The 23,717-nt window shown below is 36.0% G+C and overlaps 1 protein-coding gene across 6 annotated transcripts in view; it reads right to left on the bottom strand.

Moving 5' to 3' along the window:
• Positions 1 to 23,717, bottom strand: part of GRM8 (glutamate metabotropic receptor 8) — a 746,206-nt gene that overhangs the window by 87,014 nt on the left and 635,475 nt on the right. The window lies entirely within an intron of this gene.

Here is a 23,717-nt window from a genome sequence, read left to right as displayed (position 1 = left end):
TCATCATGTACTCGTGGTGATGACTTTATTAATGTTTTTGCCCCTGTTTAATCATGAAATATACTCCCCCCCCCCCCAGTCTTGTATTTCCACCCTGTGAAAAAGACCATGCTGAATGAGGCAGCGTGATGGTAATGTTTTCCATTGAACAAAAGTAGTCTTATAAGTGGCTTAAAGCAGTGAAATTGGTACAAATGAGAGAGCTCTCCTAGTGTACTTAGTATCTACTTCAGAGCCCTAAAGTTCCACCTTACTCTTTTGGATTAAATCACAGAGTACCTCTACTAAGACAAAAATAATATTTTAAGGGGACTCTGCCAATCACTGACTTCTCACCTTGCTTGTTTACTAAAGGTTCTGGAGCCAGTTCCAACATGTTATGGGGTAGGGAAGAGGAGGTTTCCCATACTACCAACAATCTCAGACACCAGCTGGGTGTCTGGTAAGTTACTGCACTTCTGACATGATCTACCTGGAGACAGCATCAGATCCCAGAGTTAAAGCTCAACCTGAAAGACTGGCTCCTCCCACTTCATATGTGGATTGCAAATCCAGGTTGTCACATATGGTTCTGATTGAAGGTTCCAACAACACTTGCCTTGGGTTCAACTGGTTTGCTAGAGCAGCTCAGAGAAACACTTTACTCACTAGGTTACCACTTTATGATAAAAAAAGGAAGAGATGCAAGGACCAGGTATGTGGGAAGGGCACAGAGCTTTCAAGCTTTCTGATTATGCCACTCCCCCCAAATCTCCACCTGTTCTCCAACTCTTAAGCTCTCTGCACCCCACCTTTTTGGATTTTAGGGAAGCTTCATCACATAGACATGACTAATTAAATCAATGGTCATTGGCACTGATACAACCTTTAGCCCCACTCCCTCCCCAGACGTCTGGGGTGGGACTGAAAATTCTAATTCTCTAATCATGTGGTTCGTTCCTTGGGCAACTGGCTCCCATCCTTAGGTCATCCAGACGGTTTCCAAAAGTCACTTCATGAACATAAAAAAAAAGACACCTTTATTGTTCTTATCACAAAAAAATTCCAAAGGTTTTAGACACTTTGTGTTACCAGCAAGGTCAAAGACCATATATTTCTCATTATAAATCACAATATCGAATTTACCTTATTAGAAACACAGTGATTTTAGCAGAATGCTAATAGGATGAACTGGAAATCATTGATCATCGGAGACAACTTACTATGAAAAGCAGCTACTATAAAAGGTAAGTTCTATGAAGAGAGTGATATTGTTCACTCATGTGAAGAGACTGGCACACAATTTGCCCTCAAATCTTTGCTGAATTTGTGAAAAAGTAAGGATAGTGTTAAAAAAGAAAACCAAAGGCCCAAAATGGCATCACTTAGGTTAAAGCCCCAACTCAGTAAACTGTTGCTTGAATACCTGTATCTAATTGCAGTTTCAACCTTCCCCAGTAATATAGTCTCTTTTTTTAAAATATTTTATTTATTTATTTATTTATAAAGATTTTATTTATTTATTCATGAGAGACACAGAGAAAGAGAGAGGCAGAGACACAGGCAGAGGGAGAAGCAGGCTCCATGCAGGGAGCCCAATGTGGGACTCGATCCCAGGACTCCAGGATCATGCCCTGAGCCAAAGACAGACACTCAACCACTGAGCCACCCAGGTGCCTCTCCCCAATGATATAGTCTTATCAGGGTCAGTCAGGAATTTTCTGATGGATGCCAATGAGTCTGCCACTTGGGCCTTCTCCATTCTCCAAAGGAAGATTAGGCAAGCTGCATGATAAGATTTCCTGCTCTCCCCACTGAGGGAAGGTGACTTTGCCTGTAACAATCCTTTCTTTTGCTTATAAATTTCTTGCCCCACCCTCCTTCTTATAAAAACCTTCCATTTTGCCCAACTCCTTGGGGTATACCTCTACTTGTTAGATGAGATGCTGTCCAATTCATGAATCATTTAATGAAGCTAATTAGATCTTCAAATTTATTCATCTGAGTTTTGTTTTTTGGCAACAGGAAGGATATGACAGCAAAGCCCTGAGAAAGAAGGGGTCAACTTGAAAGTACTGGGACCTGGTGATAGAAGGTTGATCAAAGCAGCATAGGGAGCCCAATGAATGGTTAAAAAACACAACAAAACAAAACACAGTTTATCTTCCCCAAGATGAGCTCAATAAGAATTACCATATTCTGTGTCTCTAAAATGGTTGCTGATAACCTCACCTGGAATTTGTGAACTCATGTAGTCCTCTCCAACTGTGAGTAGGGTTGATTTATGTAAACCATACTACATAGTAGAAACAATTACATGTGATTTCTGAGACTAGGTCATAAAAAATATTTTGGCTTCTGCCTTGCTCTATCCTGGATCAGTCACTCCAGGAGAAGAAACACAGATTCAAGAGACCTCTCAAACAGCCCAATGGAAAGGAATGCAGGCCACCTGCCAACAATCAACACCAGATTGTCATACATGTGAGGCAACCACCTAAAAAGTGAATTGTCTGGCTACATTCCAATCTTCAGATGACTGCAGCCCCAGATGACACCATGACAGCAGCTTCATGAGAAATCCTGCACCAGAACGAGTCAGCCAATAAGCTGCTTCTGAATTTCCAATCTTCAGAAACTGTGTAAGATGATAAATGTTTTGTTTTAGATTAAATTTTGCAGTTGTTACACAGCAATAGAACACTAATACAACTCAAAATATGCTTCTCCACCCATTCTGTGACTATCACCAGTGTAGTATTCTCTTGAGAATCTACTCAGAAGGTGGTGACAGCTGTCATTTCCCAAAAACATGCCCCAAAGTGGCTTATGAAGGCAATATGCTTTCATAACCCGAAGGTTGCCTCCCTTTGGAGAACTATGAAACTGAGACTGTTCTCATGAATAGATCTATTACTTAAGAATGTTTTCCTTTCTTGAATGTGGAGTGAACAATTGAGGATAGAGAACTATGGTCCCCAAGATCACTACTTGCAGGGGGCTATCAAATCTCCCCAAGATTGAGTAGAAAATTCATGCCTGTTTAATTTCAAATATTCTCCCTTGAGAAGATAGGTGGTATTTGATGTGTCATAAGGGCACTCAAAACTATTAGCTTACTCTGTCTTTTCACCACAAAGGCATAGCAATCTATCACAACCCTGCTAATTTTCTATTAGGTTTTAACGATTTAGAAAAGTTATTTTACTTATGTGTAGAATTCCATTAGGAAAGAAAAAAAGTTAAATTGGAAGCATATAGTGGCTTCTCTTGAAAATATTGAGAAAAATGAAATGCTCCACTGAGCGGCTAAAGTATTGATTTTCTACCCTAATGGACTCTTAAAAGATAATAAAATACTTTTGTGAAGGTTATGTTTCAAAGCTAATTAATGTAAAACCAAAATTGCATTTTGTTTGGGGTTTCTATAGATTTATGATGTTACTGTAAAAAAAAAAAGGCAGCCAAATATCTCAGAAATATTAAACTTCAAGATTGGTAGGGACTTTAAAGGTCAGCTTTCTAACCACATGTGTAATTCTTTAATTCTCAATACATTTCATTTTCCAGAAGGAAGTAAGACTTGTTAACAGAGAAATATACCTCTTCCAGATAAACCTCATTACATAGTATAAATATTTATCATTGTAAGTTAAATATTAAATTTTCTTTGATCAGTTTACTATGTATTGAACTAATGGAAAAACATTTTTCATAAATAAAAATAAAGTTGTAAGATAATGGGAAAGAAATATCATAATACTTTAAATAGGCATTTTCTTTAAGAAAAAAACAATATAGTCAAGCCATATCTGTGACCTTCTTCAATATAATGGAGAAAATATTAAGTATATTTTTGTAAACATGATAAATACACAACTCCATTTCTATCAAGGAATCTATTTATATATAATTTTATTGTGTTTTGATGCCATTGCTGAAGTCTGGGAACCAACAAGTATCTACCTCAGGGAAGAACAAAGAGCAAATGGGCACCTGGGTGGCTCAGTGGTTGAGCATCTGTCTTTGGCTCAGGTCATGATCTCTGGGTCCTGGGATTGAGTCCTGCACTGGGCTCCCTACAGGGAGCCTGTTTCTCCCTCTGCCTGTGTCTCTGCCTCTCTCTCTGTGTCTCTCATGAATAAATAAATAAAATCTTTAAAAAAAAAGCAGCTAATACTTGCATGAGGATCTTGTAAATACATTAATATTTGAGTCAAATAATTTATTTTGCATATGTTGTTTAATAGTGATTTAAAACAATTCTACTTGAGAGTAAAGACTTAATTTTCACAATTTTGCTATAAGGCATAAACAAGGATCATTCAGCCCTTTTGTATGGCTATATTAACTAATTATGCTATCTTTCATACGTGTATCCATGCATTTTTAAATGCATTAAAAATTTAACACATTCCTTGTCTTTGACATTATCCTGGTACTAGGATTTCTTCCTAAAATATATAGTCTAACAAATGGATGACAGTTAGATAGACAGACCATCCAGGGACAAAAACATAGCCCATTCTGCTCTTGATAATGTTCACCAACAATGATTCATTCTCTAGGCTCCAATCCAGTACCTCTCATAGAATGTGAGCCATCAGCTGGTTTCTGCTGTCAAATCCTATTATAACTGCAGAAAAATACACCAACAGCCACAAAACCAAAATTTTCTCAGTGATTGTGCTTCTATGGTTTAACCTTTAATCTTTCCAGACCATTCTGCCTAGAGTAATTCTTCATAAATTCTTTAAGTAGATCTTATTTTTATAGAACAATTTTCTTCTGTATAGTTTTAGTAGCTCTTGGAAAAAAAGATTACAGGAAAGTTTTCCAATTCAAGGACCCATAATAATCATTTCCAGTATTCGTTACAAAATTTTTTCTCAATGTAATATCTTAATTACAATATTTTCCCCACATAGTAAGTGGTATCTTCACTGGTGTGATTACCCTACATGTGGAAACATTTTAAATACTAACAGATAACTGATAACTAATCATAATCACCTCTTTCATTCTGCTCTATAAATCACAGTATCGATAATCATTTCGGTGACTAGTTTGCCACCCCAGTATTCAAACACCTAACCCTCCATCTGTCTTATATAATGCCGTATTGTACATCTAAACATTTTCAGTGAAACTAGGTGTTTTTAAAAAGCTTTACTCATTTATTTAGAAATAATCAATAGATTTAACAAGTGCACCAATTACCATTAATTATTTAAAATGTCAAAATTTGGGAATTCTGAGTCACTTAGTCAGTTAAGCATCCAACTTTTAATCAGCTCAGGTCTTGATCTCAAGGTCTTGAGTTCAAGCCCCACATTAGGCTCCACACTGGGCATGGAGCCTAATTAAAAAAAATAAAAATAAAAACTAAATAAAATGTCAAATTTTGGTATATATTGTAAATTATGATTCACATATGAGTGAATACATGTTGTACAGTTAATTTGATACTGTGACTCAAATAAAGTTTCTCAGTATACTAGTATAAATATTCTTTTAAGAATAAATATTGCTTCCTTAATATTCATCCATTCCTTTGGGTCATGCACAGCTTTCTATTCCTATTCAAAGTAATTTTAGTGTTCTTTGAAAGCCTAATATGTGCATGTGAGATGATCCCCATAATAAAGCCCTGACTTTATCTAATATTACCTACATAACTTTTAAAATGCAGACTTCTCCTACGTAGAGAACAACTTAAAGGAAATTTTAGCATCAAAAAAATAAAATATTTGCGCAATAAGCGCAAGATTTTTTTCACTAAAACCTATAAATATCATTTAAAAAATGAGAGATTTAAATAAGTGAAAAGAAACCCCATGTTAATGGATAAGAAGATGTATATTGCTAAAATGGAAACAATCCCTAAATTAATTGACTGATACAACGTAATCCCTATCAAAATCCCACCTGGCTTCTTTGTAGAAATCAACAAACTGATTCTAAAATTCAGATGGAAATGTCAGGGACCCAGAATAGGCAAAACAATCTTGAGAGTGAAAACAAAGTTGGAGAATTCATACTTCTGATTTTATTTTTTATTTCTTTTTTGTTGTTTATATGTTTTTAAAATCCAATTAATTAACATATAGTATATTCAATTAATTAATATATAGTATATTATTAATGTATTATTAGTTTCAGAGGTAGAGTTCAGTGATTCATCAATCTTTTTTTTTTTTAAAGATTTTAGTTATTTATTCATGAGAGACAGAGAGAGAGAGGCAGAGACACAGGCAGAGGGAGAAGCAGGCTCCATGCAGGGAGCCCGATGTGGGACTCGATCCCAGAACCCCAGGATCATGCCCTGGGCCAAAGGCAAGCACTAAACCGCTGAGCCACCCAGGTGTCCCTCATCAGTCTTATATAATACCCAGGGCTCATTACATCCTGTCCCCTCCTTAATGTCCATCACCAGTTACCTGCCCTCCAGCAACCTTCAGTTTGTTTCCTATAATTAAGATTCTCTTATGGTTTGTCTCTCTCTCTGATTTCCTCTTGTTTTATTTTTCCCCACTTCTGATTTTAAAACTTACTACAAAGCTATAGCAATCAAGACAGAATGATACTGGTATAAAGATAGACAAATCAATGAAATAAAATTAAGAGCCCAGAAAAAACCTCTCACATGTATGGTCAATTAATTTTTGACAAGTCTTTCAAGCAAATACAATGAAGAAAAAATAGTCTTTTCAACAACTGGTGCTGGGACAAGACATGACACCAAAAATATAAGAAACAAAATAAAAATAGATGAATTTAACTTTATCAATATTAACTCCTTTGTGATTCAACAGGTACCATTAGAAGAGTGAAAAGACAACCCACAGAGTGGGCATAATTATTTCCAAATCATGTATCTGATAAGAATTTGTATCCATAATATATATATACACACACATATAGTATATATAATAAACATATATAGATGACATATATTTTAAAAACTTTAGAAAACGTTTAAAAGGTAAATAACCCAAATAAAAATGAATTGAAGAGACATTTGTCCAAAGATGATGTATCAAAAGTGCCCAACATCATTAGTCATCAGGCAAATGCAAATAAAAAACACAGGATTCACTAAGATGATTATAATAATAATCAAGTGTTATTGAAGATGTGAATAAACTAATACTCTTGTGATGCATGAGTGGCTCAGTGATTGAGCATCTGCCTTTGGCTCGGTCATGATCCCAGTGTCCTGGGATCGAGTCCTGTATAGACCTCCCACAGGGAGCCTGCTTCTCCCTTTGCCTATGTCTCTGCCTCTCTGTCTCTCATGAATAAATAAATAAAACCTTAAAAAAATTAACACTCTTTATATTGCTGTTGGGAATGTAAAATGGTACAGTTATTTTGGAAAATAGTTTGGCAGTTCCTTGAAAAGTTAAACATAGAGTTACCATATGACCTAGCAGTTCTACTTCTAAATAATTCCAGTCCAAGAAAACTAAAGACATTTGTTCAAAAAAAATCTGTATATTAATGTTTCTAGGAGGATTATTTATAATAGCCAAAAAGCAGGAACAACCCAAATATCCATTAACTGATAAATGGATAAATAAAATGTGCTATATCTATACAAATATTAAAAGTAAGTAAAAGGAATAAAGTGTTAAAAATAAATTTAAAAGAATAAGTTCTAATATATGCTCTAAAATGGATGAACTGTGAGAATTTGTGAAGTGAGAAAAGTTAGTCACAAATACCACATATTGTGTGATTTCATTTCATATGAAATATACACAACAGGCAAAGGCAAAAACAGACAATAGATTGGTGACTGCCGGGGCCTAAGAAGAGAAGGGAACACAACTGTGTGCTCAATGGTACAGGATTTCTTAGGTAATGGCCTAAAATTAGATGAGGGAGATGGATGCACAACTCTGAATATACTGGAAAATACTGAATTACACACTTTAAAGGGGAAAATTTTATGGGCAAATGTGGATTATTTAAATAAAGCTGTTCTTTTAAAAATATGCAAACTATTTAACTTGATACATTCAGGAAGGATAAATATTCAGTATTATTTGGCATGTAAAAAAAATGTTGCAGGGCAGCCCAGGTGGCTCAGTGGTTTAGCACCGCCTTCAGCCCAGGGCATGATCCTGGAGTCCCGGGATCGAGTCCCACGTCGGGCTCCCTGCATGGATCCTGCTTCTCCCTCTGCCTGTGTCTCTGCCTCTCTTTCTCTCTCTGTGTGTCTCTCATGGATAAATAAATACAATCTTAAAAAAAAAAAAAAAAACATTGCATACTCACCGTTCAAGACACAAGGTTCAATGTAAGGATTTATCAGTGACCAAGACATGGTTCTTGACCACCAGAGACAGTGTAGGTGGGGAAAGAGATAGGCAAAGAGCCTGTTACACTTCAGTATGAGACTCCCTAGAAAGGAGTTAGGAAATGGTGCTGCTATAGGAGCATCCAGCAGGGCCATCCAGCCTAGGCTTCACAGGTATGTGAACAGTAGCCCAATGGATGTGGAGGAGATAACCCAGGAAAGAGGATGGCAAGAGGTCACCAGGAAAGAAAAGAAAGGAAAGGAAAAGAAAAGAAGAGAAAGGAGGGGGAGAAAAGAGAAAAAAAGAGAGGAAGGAAGGAAGGAAGGAAGGAAAAAGGTCATTCTAAGCCACTGAGAGGGGTTTGGATGCTGTCTTACAGGTGGTCCAGGGGATCCTCTGAAGGATTATAACAATGATAGAGGTGGTGAGTTTCATGGTTTAGAAGAATCCGTGAACTGTAGAGAGAAGACTGACAGAGCCTAAGACTCCAGACAGGCTAGTCACACTGATGTAGAATTCCAGGTGAAAGGTGATGGTGACAGGAATCTGAGCATGCAGTGGACAGGGGGAACTTTGGAAACAGCAATAGGTTTTCAGACTTTACTGTCCAGGCCACAGAAAGTGATGAGTGACTAAAGGATTTTAAGCAAAATATGGTATTATAGCTTTATGTATGTATGTGTATAATTATTTATTTAGGAGATCACTGTGGTGACAAATCAGAGAAGAGAGTGATACAGAAGCAAGAGTAAGAATTAGAGGGCACATTTTATAATTCCTGGCAAGACTAGAGTCTGGTAACTCTGTTAGGAGCAGTGATGAAGAAGATGGGATGGATTTGATATATATTAAAGAAAACAGAGAGGAATTAAACAATGGCATCCAGACTTTTGATTTGAGAGTCATCCTTAGTATTTGCTGACTTCCACTCTTCATGTCTAATCAACCACCGGCAACACGACTTACAGGATTTTGCCCCTAACTCCCAGGGAATGGCTAACTATTGAATCAATCCTCCCTACTTCCCTATCAGACACTCACACAGTACCTTGTATTTCAGTGGTACTTTACAGTATATAATTATGTATTTATTTGATTTTCTTTTTTTTTTAAATAAATGGTTTTATAAAGGTTAGGTTATGTTCCTCAAAATTACATAATGGGTTTACTCAAAACACAGATCCCTGGAGCTCAGTTCTTAGAGATTATAATTCAATAAGTCTGGGAAGGAACCTCAGGTTGGGATTTTTAAAAGCCCTTCTTCCTGTGATTCTAACAGATGTAATCAGTAAGCCATACTTTGCTAAGCACCAAATAAAAATTTATTTTCTGCAGAAGAGTAAGAGCCAGGTCTGTTTTTCTACTGTTGCATCCCAGAGCCAATTGTGGTGACTAACCCCCAATAGGTATTAGTAAATATTTGTTGAAGTAAGGAAGGAGTGAAAGAACAGTGAACAGGTAATGGTGCCTTTCATTGAATAGAGGCACCTAAGAGAACGACAGTTTTAAAAAGTAGATCATGTCATGGTTCTCTATCAGCTCAAAGTCCCAGTGAGGCTTCCAAGCCAAGAAACTCACAACTCAGATGGACACTTGAGCTATATTCATGAGTCAGGTTTGCAGGAGGTAAAGATTTCAGAGGCACAATCATGTTCAAGACAATTGAGATCATGACTATTTATTAGCAAATTCTCATCCACAGAAACAGAAACAGTGATAGAGTGAAGGGAAGCACAAATGGGGCCCTGGAAAGAGTAAATTTTAAAGAGCAGACTCAGGAAGATCAGTAAAGGAGGACGAAAAAACATGACCAGATGGAAACTAGGGAAGAATATAGTCCAAGGTCCATGACACCAAAGACAGAATTTCAGGAATGAGGAAATGGTCAGTGACGTCCAAAGATAAAATTTCATGAGGATAGGATTTGAAAACTGAGAGTCCCTGCTTACTCTTATGAGAGAAAATTCAGCTTTTCTGTGAAGTCTTCTCTCATGTACCCTATACTAGGCAGGTAGGTATGTTTCTCCTCTGTATTTATGTTTCATTATTTTATCATAAATCTTTGGAATTATAATTATCTGTTGATGTGCCCATTTCCCAACTAGAGAGCCCAGTAATCTCAGGGACAGATTATTTTTTACTTTTCTTTACCTGTTTTAATACCTAGGATTCAATAGGAAGTCAATGTTTGAAATACATACTGATAAATACATAGAATGTTTGACAAACACACCAATGATTATCATTACTCTATTTAGTGTTTTGAATAGATGTGGCTTCAGGCAGTAGGCAGATTTGAATAGTAAATTTATACACACATACACACACACACACACACACACACAATAATTTAAAAAGATAACTTGGGGAAATTTTGCACTCTGACACATACCTCACAGGGATATTGAAAAGATCTAACAAGTTAGTATCTGTGAAAGTGTTTTGTGAACAGAAAATGTGAAAGACAGAAACTCCATATATATCCCAATTTATGGTGAGGCAGCACTGGGAAGAATGTCCCTGCTCTCTACCTATAATTATAGTTGCTGTCCAAAAATTATGTCAGAAGCAATAAGTAAAAAGCCACCATCTCTGGATTTCATCCAGATCTGCTATTTCTTGCTTTTATTTTCCCACAATATCAGCTCTTAATTTAAATTCCTGGTAACTACCACATGAGATGACCATCTTTCACCCAACTCTATGCAGAGAAAACCCTTCAGGAGAGTGCCTTCTGCCTTTGGCCTTGAGCTTAAAGAGGGTGGCATTTTTAAAAAGATTTCATTTATTCATGAGAGACACAGAGGGAGAGAGGCAGAGACATAGCCAGAAGGAGAAGCAGGTTCCCTGTGGAGAGCCTGATGTGAGACTTGATCCCTAGGACCCGGGACAGGACTTGATCCAAAGGTAAACATTCAACCACTAAGCCAGCCAGGCATCCCCAAGAGTGGCAATTTTAAGTGTACATGTTGGCATGCATATTGTGGGATGGGTGGATTCAGGGAAGAGTATAAGAAGTCAGACCCACAATACTTTGGATAAACAAAATGGTCAAACCTTATGATAGAATTTCATCCCAAAACAGTACTTATGGGTGGTATTTAGAGCAATAGTGTTGAGCAATTTTTTTTCTTAATTTTAAATTTGTGATAAAAGTTTTTATATGAATTCTATGGAGTAGTTATTTTTAATCATAAGCCATTGAGCTATGACTGCGATACTATGTTTATAATTATATTCTAGATAACCAAAATTAGTTTCAAATAATTTTCTTAGGTTTCTTCTCATGTAGGATTAACTCATCTGAATGTTTACTATAAATGACAATTTTAACTTCTCAAGATGATCTGGTATGTTAGCTCTTTTTTTGAATATAATTTAAAAGCATTCATGTTATTAATTTAAAAGTTAGCACTACCTTAAAATATGACTTACATGTCATATGTAAATATCTACATTAAATACATTATGCCAGTACTTTGTGATGACTAAATTCAATTAAGCAGATCGTTCATTGCTAATAATAAGTAGAAGTAAATAATATGAAAATAGGCTCTCTATGGGCAATTTTGTAAGCTTGTAGAATATTCCTTTTAATTATTTACATTTTTTCTTTTTCCTACACTAAGCTGATTATTAATGCATGCAGAAACTAAGATAATTCATTATAAACCATTTTGTGATATTCTAAACAACATAATAGATGTTCAGTGCAAAATGCTTTTCCATTTTTGATCTTGGCCCATATCAGTCAATGTACATTTAACTCCATCCATGGAATGTTACAGGAAGGAAATAACTTCAGAATGTGAAAAGATAGAAGGATTTGAAATGAATATTTTCCATGGTAAGCTACTTTATATTGTTCAGCAAACAAAACATAAAAGGATGATGATGGTGGGGTGCCTGGGTGGCTCAGTCCATTAAGCATCCAACTCCTGATCTCAGGGTTGTGGGATTGAGTTCTGTGTCAGACTCCATACTGGGCATGGAGCCTGATTAGGGTTTTTTCTTTCCCTCTCCTTCTGCCCCTCCCGCTCGTGCTCTCTATCCCTCTTTCTCACTAAAATAAATAAATATTTTTTAAAGTGATGATGATGATGATGATGGTGGTGGTCTGACAGTGATAGCTAACATTTACTGAGGGCATACTATGTGCCAGAACCATCCTAAGCAATTAACATTAAATGCTTAAATGATGCTGAGTTAGATATCCCATTTTGTTTAAGGAGTCACAAAGCAATAGGTAACTGACCACACATTACAGTTATTAAATAATGGAGGCCTGAAGCCACAAACTCAATCACAGAATTTTATTACCTCCACAATTTTACCTCTCATACCAGTACATGACACATGATAGACAGTTAAAAAAAGGAAAATTGAATAAACATCCAGAATAGGAAGCAGAGGAGATAGGAGGCAGGAGAGTAGGTATAAGGTATTTGAAATAATAGTCTGGGTGGAAGGAGCATGTCACCTAGATAGGAGAAGCCTTAGACAAGAACAAGAGATGAGCAAGTGAGACCACGGCAGTCAGTTTATTGGAAATAGAAAAGAAAAGGTGAGTCTAAACCAGATTGAGAAAGAAGAGTAAAAAAAAAAAAAGTAATAATTTAAAGGATTTCTTCACCCCAGGCCAACACAAAGACCTTAAGATAAGACAAACAGTTGTTTCATAGTTTGACTATGTTTTATCCTACTGATTCCTGTCCCCTCAGAATCATTACAGAAAAGTGTCCTCTCCAGCAAGGATTCTTCTAGCTATTTTATTCCAAAGAAGAGCATCATAAAGTTAATTTTATCAGCTTAGTATTATTCAAAGTACCTACACGGTACCCTTCCTGTCTGAAAGGTATATATATAACATAATCCCAAATGAATATATGTAAAATCTGATACTTTATTTGAATTAAAAACAGAAAATACCAGTTTTAAAAAATTTTCTATTCCATATTGAATTCTTAGGGCTCCTATATTCCACCCTCATAGAGATAGATGTGAAACAGCTAAACACCAACAAAAAAGGCTGCTGCAGCCAGAGAGGAATAGAGCTATCACAACTGAGACACACTATAAAAGTAAATGATTTCTGAAAAATGGAGAGAACCTGAGGTTGCCTTTCAGTCCCAAACCTAGAGGGGAAAGGTTCTTCTCGCAAAGTGTGGCATAGAACAGGAAGATTGAGAGAGATTAAGACAGAGCTCACTTGGATTCAGCATGAGCAAAGTGACCAAGCAGAAAAGAACAGAAATGAAAGAGAAATTGAATAGGAAACTATGGATGGCATTTTGGGGACTATGACTCACAAAGACATACTTTAATGTTTTCCAGAATTGTTTGTATCTGTGCTACAATAAATAGTACTAAATGGTAGCTCCAGCTAGTAAAATGCAATGTAAAGAATTGTTTAGAATGTGAACTCTGAACCACAGCAGACATAAAAATTGAATTGTCTGAAACTTGTTAGGAAAGGCCTACATGATATTAAGACATGCTTATTCTAATACAGAAGTGACATGCAATGTATCTGAATTAAGGCAACAATATAAGAAAAGGAGCTCTATGACATCAAAAGAAACATTTCTAGCCAGCCATAACTAGCTAAGGGTTTCCTCAATGTATTAAGTAATAATTTATTCATTTATTTAAATATGAATTGTAATAACAGTATAATCAACAGGGTGTGTACTAGGAATATAAAAATAAATGAAGCAACATTTATGCACACAAAGAGCCCATTTAGAAGGGATTAGAATTAAACACTAAAATCATGTGATCAAATATTTGATGTTTGTGAAGCTGGGCTACTTTCTTTCCCTCAACCTGGCAGAAGACTAGGGATTTACTCTCTAGAAAAGGTGAAACATAGGTTCTCTTGGATGCAAGACACCTGGCACAGTGGGTCCAGTACCACATTAAAAGTAGTCATGGCAAGTGGAAGCACGAATATTGAATTGTGAGCTTTCTAATCCCCTTCCCCTACTTGGCTCACAGAGTATTAACAGCCTAGTTTACATCCTCCAAGCAGAGGATTAAAATATTCATCTTTGGGAGACTTTTAGACTCCTCAGCCTAAAAGAAAAGATCTAAAGATCTAAACATCCTGACACTTAGGTGATTTCCCAAGTGATGTCCATTATCAACAAACACAACCATGTGCAGAGAGTTTTCAATCAGCTTTTTAATGTACCTTTAATTGAGTGGAATCCAAGTATCACTGGTCACAAAAGATTTTCTACCATGCAAAATAGACACTAAATCAAACAAATAGAAAAAAAAAATATTTCAGTAAAGAGAGGCTATGCCTAAAAAGAAAGCCATCTAAAAATTAATAGCTTCAGCAATTTTTTAAATTTATTTATTCATGACAGAGAGAGAGAGAGAGAGAGAGAGGCAGAGACACAGGCAGAGGGAGAAGCAGGCTCCATGCAGGGAGCCCGATGCAGGACTTGATCCCGGGTCTCCAGGATCACACCCCAGGCTGAAGGTGGCACCAAACCACTGGACCACCCGGGCTGCCCAGCTTCAGCAATTTTTTTAAATGAATGCCTAAAACAAGAAGCTGTTTATATAAATAAAGGAAAATTCAGAGAGCACAAAAGAACTCTTATACATCAATTATAATTATTATTATAAAAATATACTTACATTCATTATAATTAATTATTTATGATTAATGATAATTATAGATAATAGAATTAATTATAATATTGAATTATGATTTTAGAAATGGAAGCCAATAAAAAAACTAGAAGGTTGAAGTAATCTCCAAGAAAGTGATCAAAAAGACATAGAGAAAGAAATCAGGAGAGGATTAAAGGATTAGTCTAGGAAGCCCAAGACCTAAATAAGGATCCCAGGAAAAGAAAATGAGGAGTTGGGATTTCAAAAAAACCATTTTCCCAGAAGGAAATGATATAGAATCCTAGATTAAAAGGTCCTACTGAGTTCCCAGCATAATAAATAAAATATACACATAACTAGGATATATCCTGTGGAGTTTCAGAATAAAGAGGACAAACAGGAAGTCTTAAAAGATTCTAAGGATGGAAAAAAAAAAAGGAAAAGTGAAAAATTTACAAAGAATCAAAGGATCAGAATGGTCTAAGATCCAAGAAAAAAAATGAAGTAGTGCCTTCAAATTCTAAAGTAAAATGATTTCCAATCTAGATTTTGATAACATGTTGTTTAGCATAATGTCAAAGTGAAGATATTTTTATATACACAAGTTCTTTAAAATTTCTAACTTCCATTTTCAGCCTCAAGTGCTATGGGTGGGGGGCACCTGTGTGGCTGTGTGGCTCAGTTGGTTGCGTGTCTACCTTCAGCTCAGGTCATGATCCCAGAATCCTGGGATCGAACTGAGCTCACATTGTGCTCCTTGCTCAGGTGGAGTCTGCTTCTTCCTCTCCCTCTTATTCTGCCCCTCCCCCTGCTCATGTGTGTACCTGTACATGCTCGCTCTCCCTCAAATAAATAAATAAAATCTTAAAAAGAAGCAGCAGCAGCTATGAGTTGATGTGCTATACCCAAACAAAATAATAAATGAAGGAGGGGCAGTTGGATTACAGAAAATAGGAGATGCAATACAAAAGAGATGTGAAGAAAATCCCCAGAATTATAGTAAAAGGAGATTCTGGGATGCAAGCTATGCTGTACACTTGGATACCAATCTAAGTTACAGAAGCTGGAAGGATGTCTCCAAGAACTTAAATATAGCTAACCAGATGTCCTCTGGAGAAAAGTTTGGGAGTGAATTGGTCTTTAGTATATAAAAAGCAACACACACCAAAAAAAAAAAAAAAAACCCAAAACACTAAGCAACCAAACAATTTCAAAGTGATGATTATTAGTTACAAGGGCAACAAAAAATTTTTCCAGGAAAGTACATAACTCATCTGTACATTATGTGCATCTATATTGGGAAGACGGTAGGACAGGAAGTGTAAATGGCAGATGACAAGTATAAAGGAAATAATTCCTTCCATCCCATAGCAAGAAGTCAATAAACTGGCACAGCAGAAAAATAAGAAGTAGAAACTAATGTAAGCAGGTTATTTAGAAATACAAAGTAAAACATATCAAGGAACATTGCACTGAATGTAGGCACATTTGAGGAGATGTTGTTTTCCAAATAAACCTTATAGAACCGATGGACTTTTAAAAATCCTGTGTACCAAAAAGAAAAGAAAAGTGGATAAGAAATGGATAAGGAGAGACCTAAAAATGAAATACCAACTGAAAATCCATACAAGGTGCACTGATGTAAAAGGAACAGTTTGCACAAAATTATTGACATAGAGACCAAACTTGTAAAGCTTCTCAAATCATCGAGGAAAAAAAGCACAGAGACAGAAACAATGCTAGAAAATATGGAAGACAATAGAAGACAGTATGCAAAAATTATAGATAACTAATATATCTACACGGGAAACCAAAACAATTGTTATGCTAAAATATAATCAAAGGAATGAGGAAGGAAAACATTTCTCTGCTCAAGAGACCTCTGTGTGAATAGACTGTAAGGGAAATTAATGCAAGAAACACGATAAAACATAAACCTTTTGGGAGAGAGGGACAAGATTAAAGAAAAGCCCAACAAATCAAACAAGACTAAAAATGGTTACCTAGTTAAAACTAAAAATGAGGATGATCTCAAACATTTCCACCACAACACAACTGCAGAATAAAAACATATATTTTTTAGAAGAAACTTTTATGATGACATAATTAATAACCTGCAAAGTTTTCTTTCACATTTGAGGACAAGAGGAAAATTTTATTAGATATATCATTACTGAGAAAACATAACATTTTAAAATATACTTAATTGGAAAACTTTTGTTCGAATATGTAATCATCTGCTGAAAATTAAAGCAAACTTGGGAAGTTCAGAGAGGAAGCCATAATATAAAAGGTGTCACCTCAACTATTGAAGCAAATGAGAGATCTACAGAAATGTGAGTAAATCTAGTATACAAATATTAAGCTTTAAAGGATGTACAATGTAAACCAAAAAAAAACCAATTATAATCATCTGAATTCCAAACCCCCATGTTTAATGAAAATATAACTTGCATGTGCTTTTACAAGCAACAAAGCAAGCAACAAGAAAAAGAAATGTTAGAAAAGTGATAAATTGATAAATTCTAGAGCTCAGAGAACATGTATTTAAAAATGAACCCTCAGTTTGTTCTCTATAGTTAAGAGTCTCTATCTTGGTTTGTGTCTCTCTCTTCTTTTCTCTTTGCTCCTTTGTTTTGTTTCTTAAATTCCACATATGAGTGAAATCATATGGTATTCATCTTTCTCTGACTGACATTTCACTTAGCATAATACTCTCTAGCTGTTTTAACCATGTCATTACAAATGACATGATTTCATTCTTTTTGATGGCTGAATAAAATTCCATTGTGTGTGTGCGTGGAGGGGGGGCACATCTTCTTTATCCATTCATCTATTGATTGGCATTTGGGCTCATTCTATATAAACTGACAGTTACCAGAGGGGAGGTGGGCAGGTGGATGGGTTGAAGATTAAAGAATGCACTTGTGATGAGCACTGAGTGTAGTGTGGGTGTATTGAATCACTACATTGTACACCTGAAAATAATATAATACTGTATGTTAGCTAATTAGAATTTAAATAAAAACTTAAAAATGAATCATATATAAATTTTTAATAGATTGTGACAAAACAAGATGACCTTGTTTAGATCATATTTTCTGATGACAATTTCCAGTGTAACTGGAAATAAAGTCATAAACATAAATGGAACTGCTTAGAAATTAAACAATAACTTCCTTCAAAAAGTCGTCAAAACTGCAATTAGGGCAATTCAGAAATAAAAGATAATGAGAATATTGCACACAGTGTTCTGTATTTAAAACAAAAATTCATATTCTTCAATGCTTTTATTATAAAATAAGAAATAATAAAAATAAATGAACTCAGCATTCAACTCTAGAAGCTAGGCAAAAATAATAACATAAGACTAAGAAAAGTAGGAGAATTAATAAAAATAAAAGTACACATTAAAGACCAAGAAGACAGAATAATAGTGAATTAATTAAAACCAATAACCAAGAACAGGTTTTTTTTACGGAATAGCCAATAAAATTTACAGATAGCTGGCAAGCCTAAATTGTAGGGGAAAAACAAAAGAAAAAACTCAAATACAGAGCTTTAATTCTGATACTACAGATGTAATCATAGATACCAAAAGGGGGGAGGAAATAAGAAAATACTAAATTTAATATATAGTATAGAAAAATACAGTGTAATATAATACTATATTGCTTTATAAACATTCCCTGATCTCCCAGATCTTGAAAATAGTCTATGACATAGTTGTATTCTCTAGCTGCTGTGTTCCTTTTCTTTTCCTTCTTGACTCATCTTGTACAAACACTGTTTTATTCCCTCTGCACTATCATCCCCATGCAAACTAGCCTTTGCAATGCACTCATCTTAAACACTGTGTGAGAAAACATCAGCATTCAAATCCGATCACCTCTCCTCAACCCATCTCTTCTTCGAAACCCTCCTTTCTTAACATCTTGAACACTATCACTATTGTTTCTCTTAGTGGCATAAATGTTGGTTCTCCTTCTCTGTTGCTTCCCTTAACTGTACCCACAGTTCTATCCTTCATGTTTTCCAACTTGGCTTTCTCTATCAGATGTCCTCCCATCCTTCCCCTGGCTTCAAACAGCTCACTGCTCTACTTCAATGCTGAGCTGGTTTCTTGCCAACTTGTGCATTTCCAATGTCCTGCTGACCAAGCGCTTTAAGACAGCGACAAAGCATGGGAAACAAAGTTTATCATGTCTAATCTGTATTCCTCATCTGGCCTAAGGAATTTTCTCCTTGATTTCTCTAATTTTGTCCAATTGATTTTCATACCCAGTATCAGCCACAGTGTAGATTTTTTTTCATTTACCCATCCATTGTTTTGTCTAGCTCTACAAAGTCATTTATCATGATGGTATTTCCTGACCACCATAAAAGGCTTGCAACTAGCCATCCTTTGTCTTTTGATCCATCTTCCACATATATATTAGGGCCAAATAAAGATATCCTAAACATCCTCTTTTATTTGTTTCCTTGCTTAGTAGAAACTTATAATGACTTCTCACTGACAAAGCAAAAATAAAAATTGGTAATGTTAGTTAAGCCCTCAAACCCTCTATCCCAGTCTATCTTTAGAGTGTTACATAAAAAGCATATTCAGGAATTAAATGCCTGATTCAATTTTTGTATTCATTTTTCTTGAATATATATTTTGGCTTTCTTTTTCTATTTACTCCTGTTTTGTCTCTGCCTAGAATACCATCTTTCCATTTTTGGCCATCAAAATACTACTATTCCATTCTACATGTAAGTTATTACTCCATCCTAACAACATGTGAAAAGCTGAACAGACTGAGAAATCAAAAATGCTTCTAAGACAGGTGAGGACATAGAGGGCATGCCCTGTTCCTGAGACTGGAGTGACAAAAAGGCAAATAGAGAAAGTTACAGCTTACTGGACCAGAGACTCCCTTGCAGAAATCACCTTGGGAAGCAGTGCTGGGGTAGAGAACCCTGACCTGTAATTGCTACAGGCTTAGGGTGGACAATTCTAAGACTTAAAACTCAGTGGCACCCAGCCTTAGTGGACCCCATAATTTTCTCAGATTTATTTCCAGGAGCCTAACTAGGTTCTCAAAGTAAATATCAGGGAAAAATCTTCTCATGCTTCTCATGCCAAGTACTCTGGTTGTTTTCTTTTGTTTTTAAGTAGACTTCACATGCAGCCTGGAGCCCAGTGTGGGGCCTGAATTTACCACCCCGAGATCAAGACCTGAGAGGAGATCAAGAATCAGATATTTAACCAACTGTGCCACCAGAGTATTCTTTAACAAAGCCTGCCCTAGGTGAAACTGTCAAGCAGGTTAGCTAACTAGAGTCTAACCTACTGGAGGTATTAGCAGAACCCAACTGACCTAGGGGAAGGGGAATACCCAACCCCGTCCCCCTCTAGCCATTTTGTCACGGGGCGGGCGGAGGGGTGGAGAACAAAACTGAAAAATACTTGTGAAGTTCACATTCCAGAGGCACAGGCTCATTAAATGACTGAGTACTAATCCTGAAATCATACATCGCTTCCCCTCCCCACACCTTACCACCACATTACTAAAAGCCTATTAGCAGCAGCAACTTTTACCCAACACATCTTGTCTAGCTATCAGGAAATTATTACCAGGCATACCAAAAGGCAACAAAACTTAAAGAGACAGAATGAGTACAAGAATCAGACATGGCAGAGATGTTGAAATTATCAGATTGAACATCAGGTTTTGGAATCAGATCAGGATTTAAATTTCTGTTTTAGGGGCACCTGGGTGACTCAGTGGTTGAGCATCTATCTGCCTTTGGCTCAGGTCATGATCCCGGGGTCCTGGGACCGAGTCCCACATCAGGCTTCCTGAGAGGAGCCTGCTCCTCCCTCTGCCTATGCCTCTGCCTTTCTCTGTGTCTCTCATGAATAAATAAATAGAATATTTAATAAATAAATAAGTCTCTGTTTTAAAACTTACTAAACATATTCCTCTGAGTCTAAGTTTCCCCATTCGTGAAAGCAGGTCAATAATAGGTTATTTCAATTGACCTTAAATTCATCGACAACACCTCCCAGTTTGACCATGGGTGATTCTAGACTGTGGAGAAGAAAGTATTCCTGGGCCTAATTAAGAAAGACCGAATTGCAAAAGAAGAAGAAACTTAACATCAGGAGCAGATTATACAGCTGGTGGGATATCAACAAAAATTATTTTGCAGTGGAAAAAAATAATACCTTACTCCAAATGGGTTTTTTTCTCTTTTAAAAAAGATTTTAATTATTTATAGACAGAGAGCAGGGGAAGGGGCAGGGAGAAGCAGGGTCCCTACCGAGCAGCAGCCCAATGCAGGGGTCCATCCCAAGACCCTGTGATCATGACCTGATCCCAAGGCAGATTCTTTTTTTTTTTTTAAAGATTTATTTATTTATTTATTTTTTATAGAGAGAGAGAGGCAGAGACACAGGAGGAGAGAGAAGCAGGCTCCATGCTGGAAGCCCGACGTGGGACTCCATCCCGGGACTCCAGGATCGCGCCCTGGGCCAAAGGCAGGCGCCAAACCGCTGAGCCACCCAGGGATCCCCCACAAGGCAGATTCTTAACCAACTGAGCCACCCAGGCATCCCTCAAGTGTTTTATTTTTTAAGGACTGATTAAATGAATACACACAGAAGTCCTAGAATAGGGAGCATCATCACCAACCACCATCATTAGTTCCTCTCTCCACTTATTTACCTGCTCAGCCTGTCACTCTGCCTGCACTAGTCCTCTTCCCAAAATATATCTGACATATACCTTTCTTCCTGTTTGAGTGAGATATTCTATTTTATATTTCCTACTCTGTAATAATTATAATAAACAACAGACACATTGTTGGAAAAAACCTCAAATGTTCCATTCTCTGCACAGATTTTTTTCCAAAAAATGTATAGCTCCCATATATCACTGCTATAGTCTCATTACTGTGTGACTGACATATCCTATGGACTGTTTTCTTTTTGGTGATATTAATTAAATAAACACAAATAGCTTAATGTCAAATAGCTTCCATTATTCAGAGATCTCTGTACACTTGCTACACTGATGATGCAGCTCTAAAAATTTATCTTGTCATTTCAAAAATGGATATAAACTAGTAAAATGTCAGCTTTGTTACCTTGTGTCCCTGAAACAATATTTTGTTTGATCAAAAGAAACCCCGAAAGGTGAATTTATCATATAAATGAATGAGTCTCACTGAGCACTTTGCTTTCCGTGGATTAGAATGTGTGTATATCTTCCAAAGCATGACACAAACTCTCTAATACATCCAGTCTGGCCTAGCAATCTGAACTCAGATTCACAGATTAAGCTCATAGAAGCTAACCCAACTGTATTGATTACAATATGAAATATGACTCCATTGCATTCCAACACACAAGCTTATTTCACTATCTCTAGAGGTTTGTTAGGTGATAATGTTCCTGAAAATTGTACACATGTAACTATGGCTCTAGCTGGAAAGCAAATCAATGACAGCTTATCAATAAAAATATAATAATACACATAAACTCAAAATAGAGGCTGAATGCATTCTGGATTGCCAATGGCAGGGCAGTTAATTTCATTACTCACCAAACCACTGGTGATGTGAAAAAGGTGTTCCTTCCCTGCTCCCAGATCTCATGGTACTCTTTGGTTGATTTCTTTTTTCCAATTTCAAAGCTTATCTTGGGTATGCACATATATAATAATTTGTCAATGTTTTATATTTATATAAGCAGGCACACATATTTTCCCAAATAAAACTTAAAATGAGCTAAATTAAATGGAGCTTTGTAAAAATGTTTAACTTTCTGGTTTAAGTTTGAAGGGATAGAGTTGCATCCCTGTAATCAGTAATGTATGGGTGCAGACATAAGAATATCAAAAAAAAATTGTAGATAAAAATCAAAGTTAAGTTTTGAAGAAACCACTACAGAATAAATCAAAACAGTGATATAGGAGAAAATAAGAACAAAAGACAAAGCCCATATGTAGAACACAACCTAGAAATAGTTCTCTGCTTAAGAGGAAATCAGAATAAACAGGAGAGTTAATTAAAATTATTTTTAAGTCTTCAGATGTAGTTTTTCATTTGTTTCTTTTCTGATTTTTTAGCCTTCCTCTTTTTTGTTAATATGAGTTATTTTTCAAGGCACTGAATTATATAATTTTGTTTAGAATACTGTAAGAGCATTGCATGGTTAATATTTGACTTTTTAAAACAATTCTGTTTCCTGTTTTGACAATAACAGAATAAATGAAAGAAGAAAGATTAAATTGTGGACACAGATCAGTCTTATTTTTAGAGGAGTATCATGGAAATAAATAATGTGTGGCCTATAACTCAGAATTGAAGGGATAAGAGCAGTTAGAATAAATTATAATCTCAAAGCTCAAGGAAACACCTAAAACCCAAATATGAACATAAATGAACATAAATAAAATTATATAGAACACAAATGCCAATAGAACAAAACAGATGCAAAAAAACAACAACAACAAAAAAAAAGAACAAAACAGATGCAATTTATGTTCTTGATAGATTCATAGGAAGCTTAATCTGGTCCATGTGAGTTGAGTGCGGAGGTACAATTTAAAGCCTAATCCCAAAACACTAAACCAAGTTGCAAACAGGATGTCCATAGCTATATGTGAAGAAGCCAAGCATGCAAATAATGAAAGGAGCTTCATATGAATATTTTGGGCCAAGAGATGATCTTCATAGTCCAGGTTAAGAGCTAGGTTGGAATCCAACGGGGTCTGGCTAGATTTACCTTACTTCACTACTATCAGCTTACATGAT

The sequence above is a fragment of the Vulpes vulpes genome, chromosome 7 (assembly GCF_048418805.1).
Source record: "Vulpes vulpes isolate BD-2025 chromosome 7, VulVul3, whole genome shotgun sequence".
Taxonomy (NCBI): domain Eukaryota; kingdom Metazoa; phylum Chordata; class Mammalia; order Carnivora; family Canidae; genus Vulpes; species Vulpes vulpes.
Note: the sequence above shows the minus strand (reverse complement) of the source record. Positions and strands in the feature narration are given on the sequence as shown.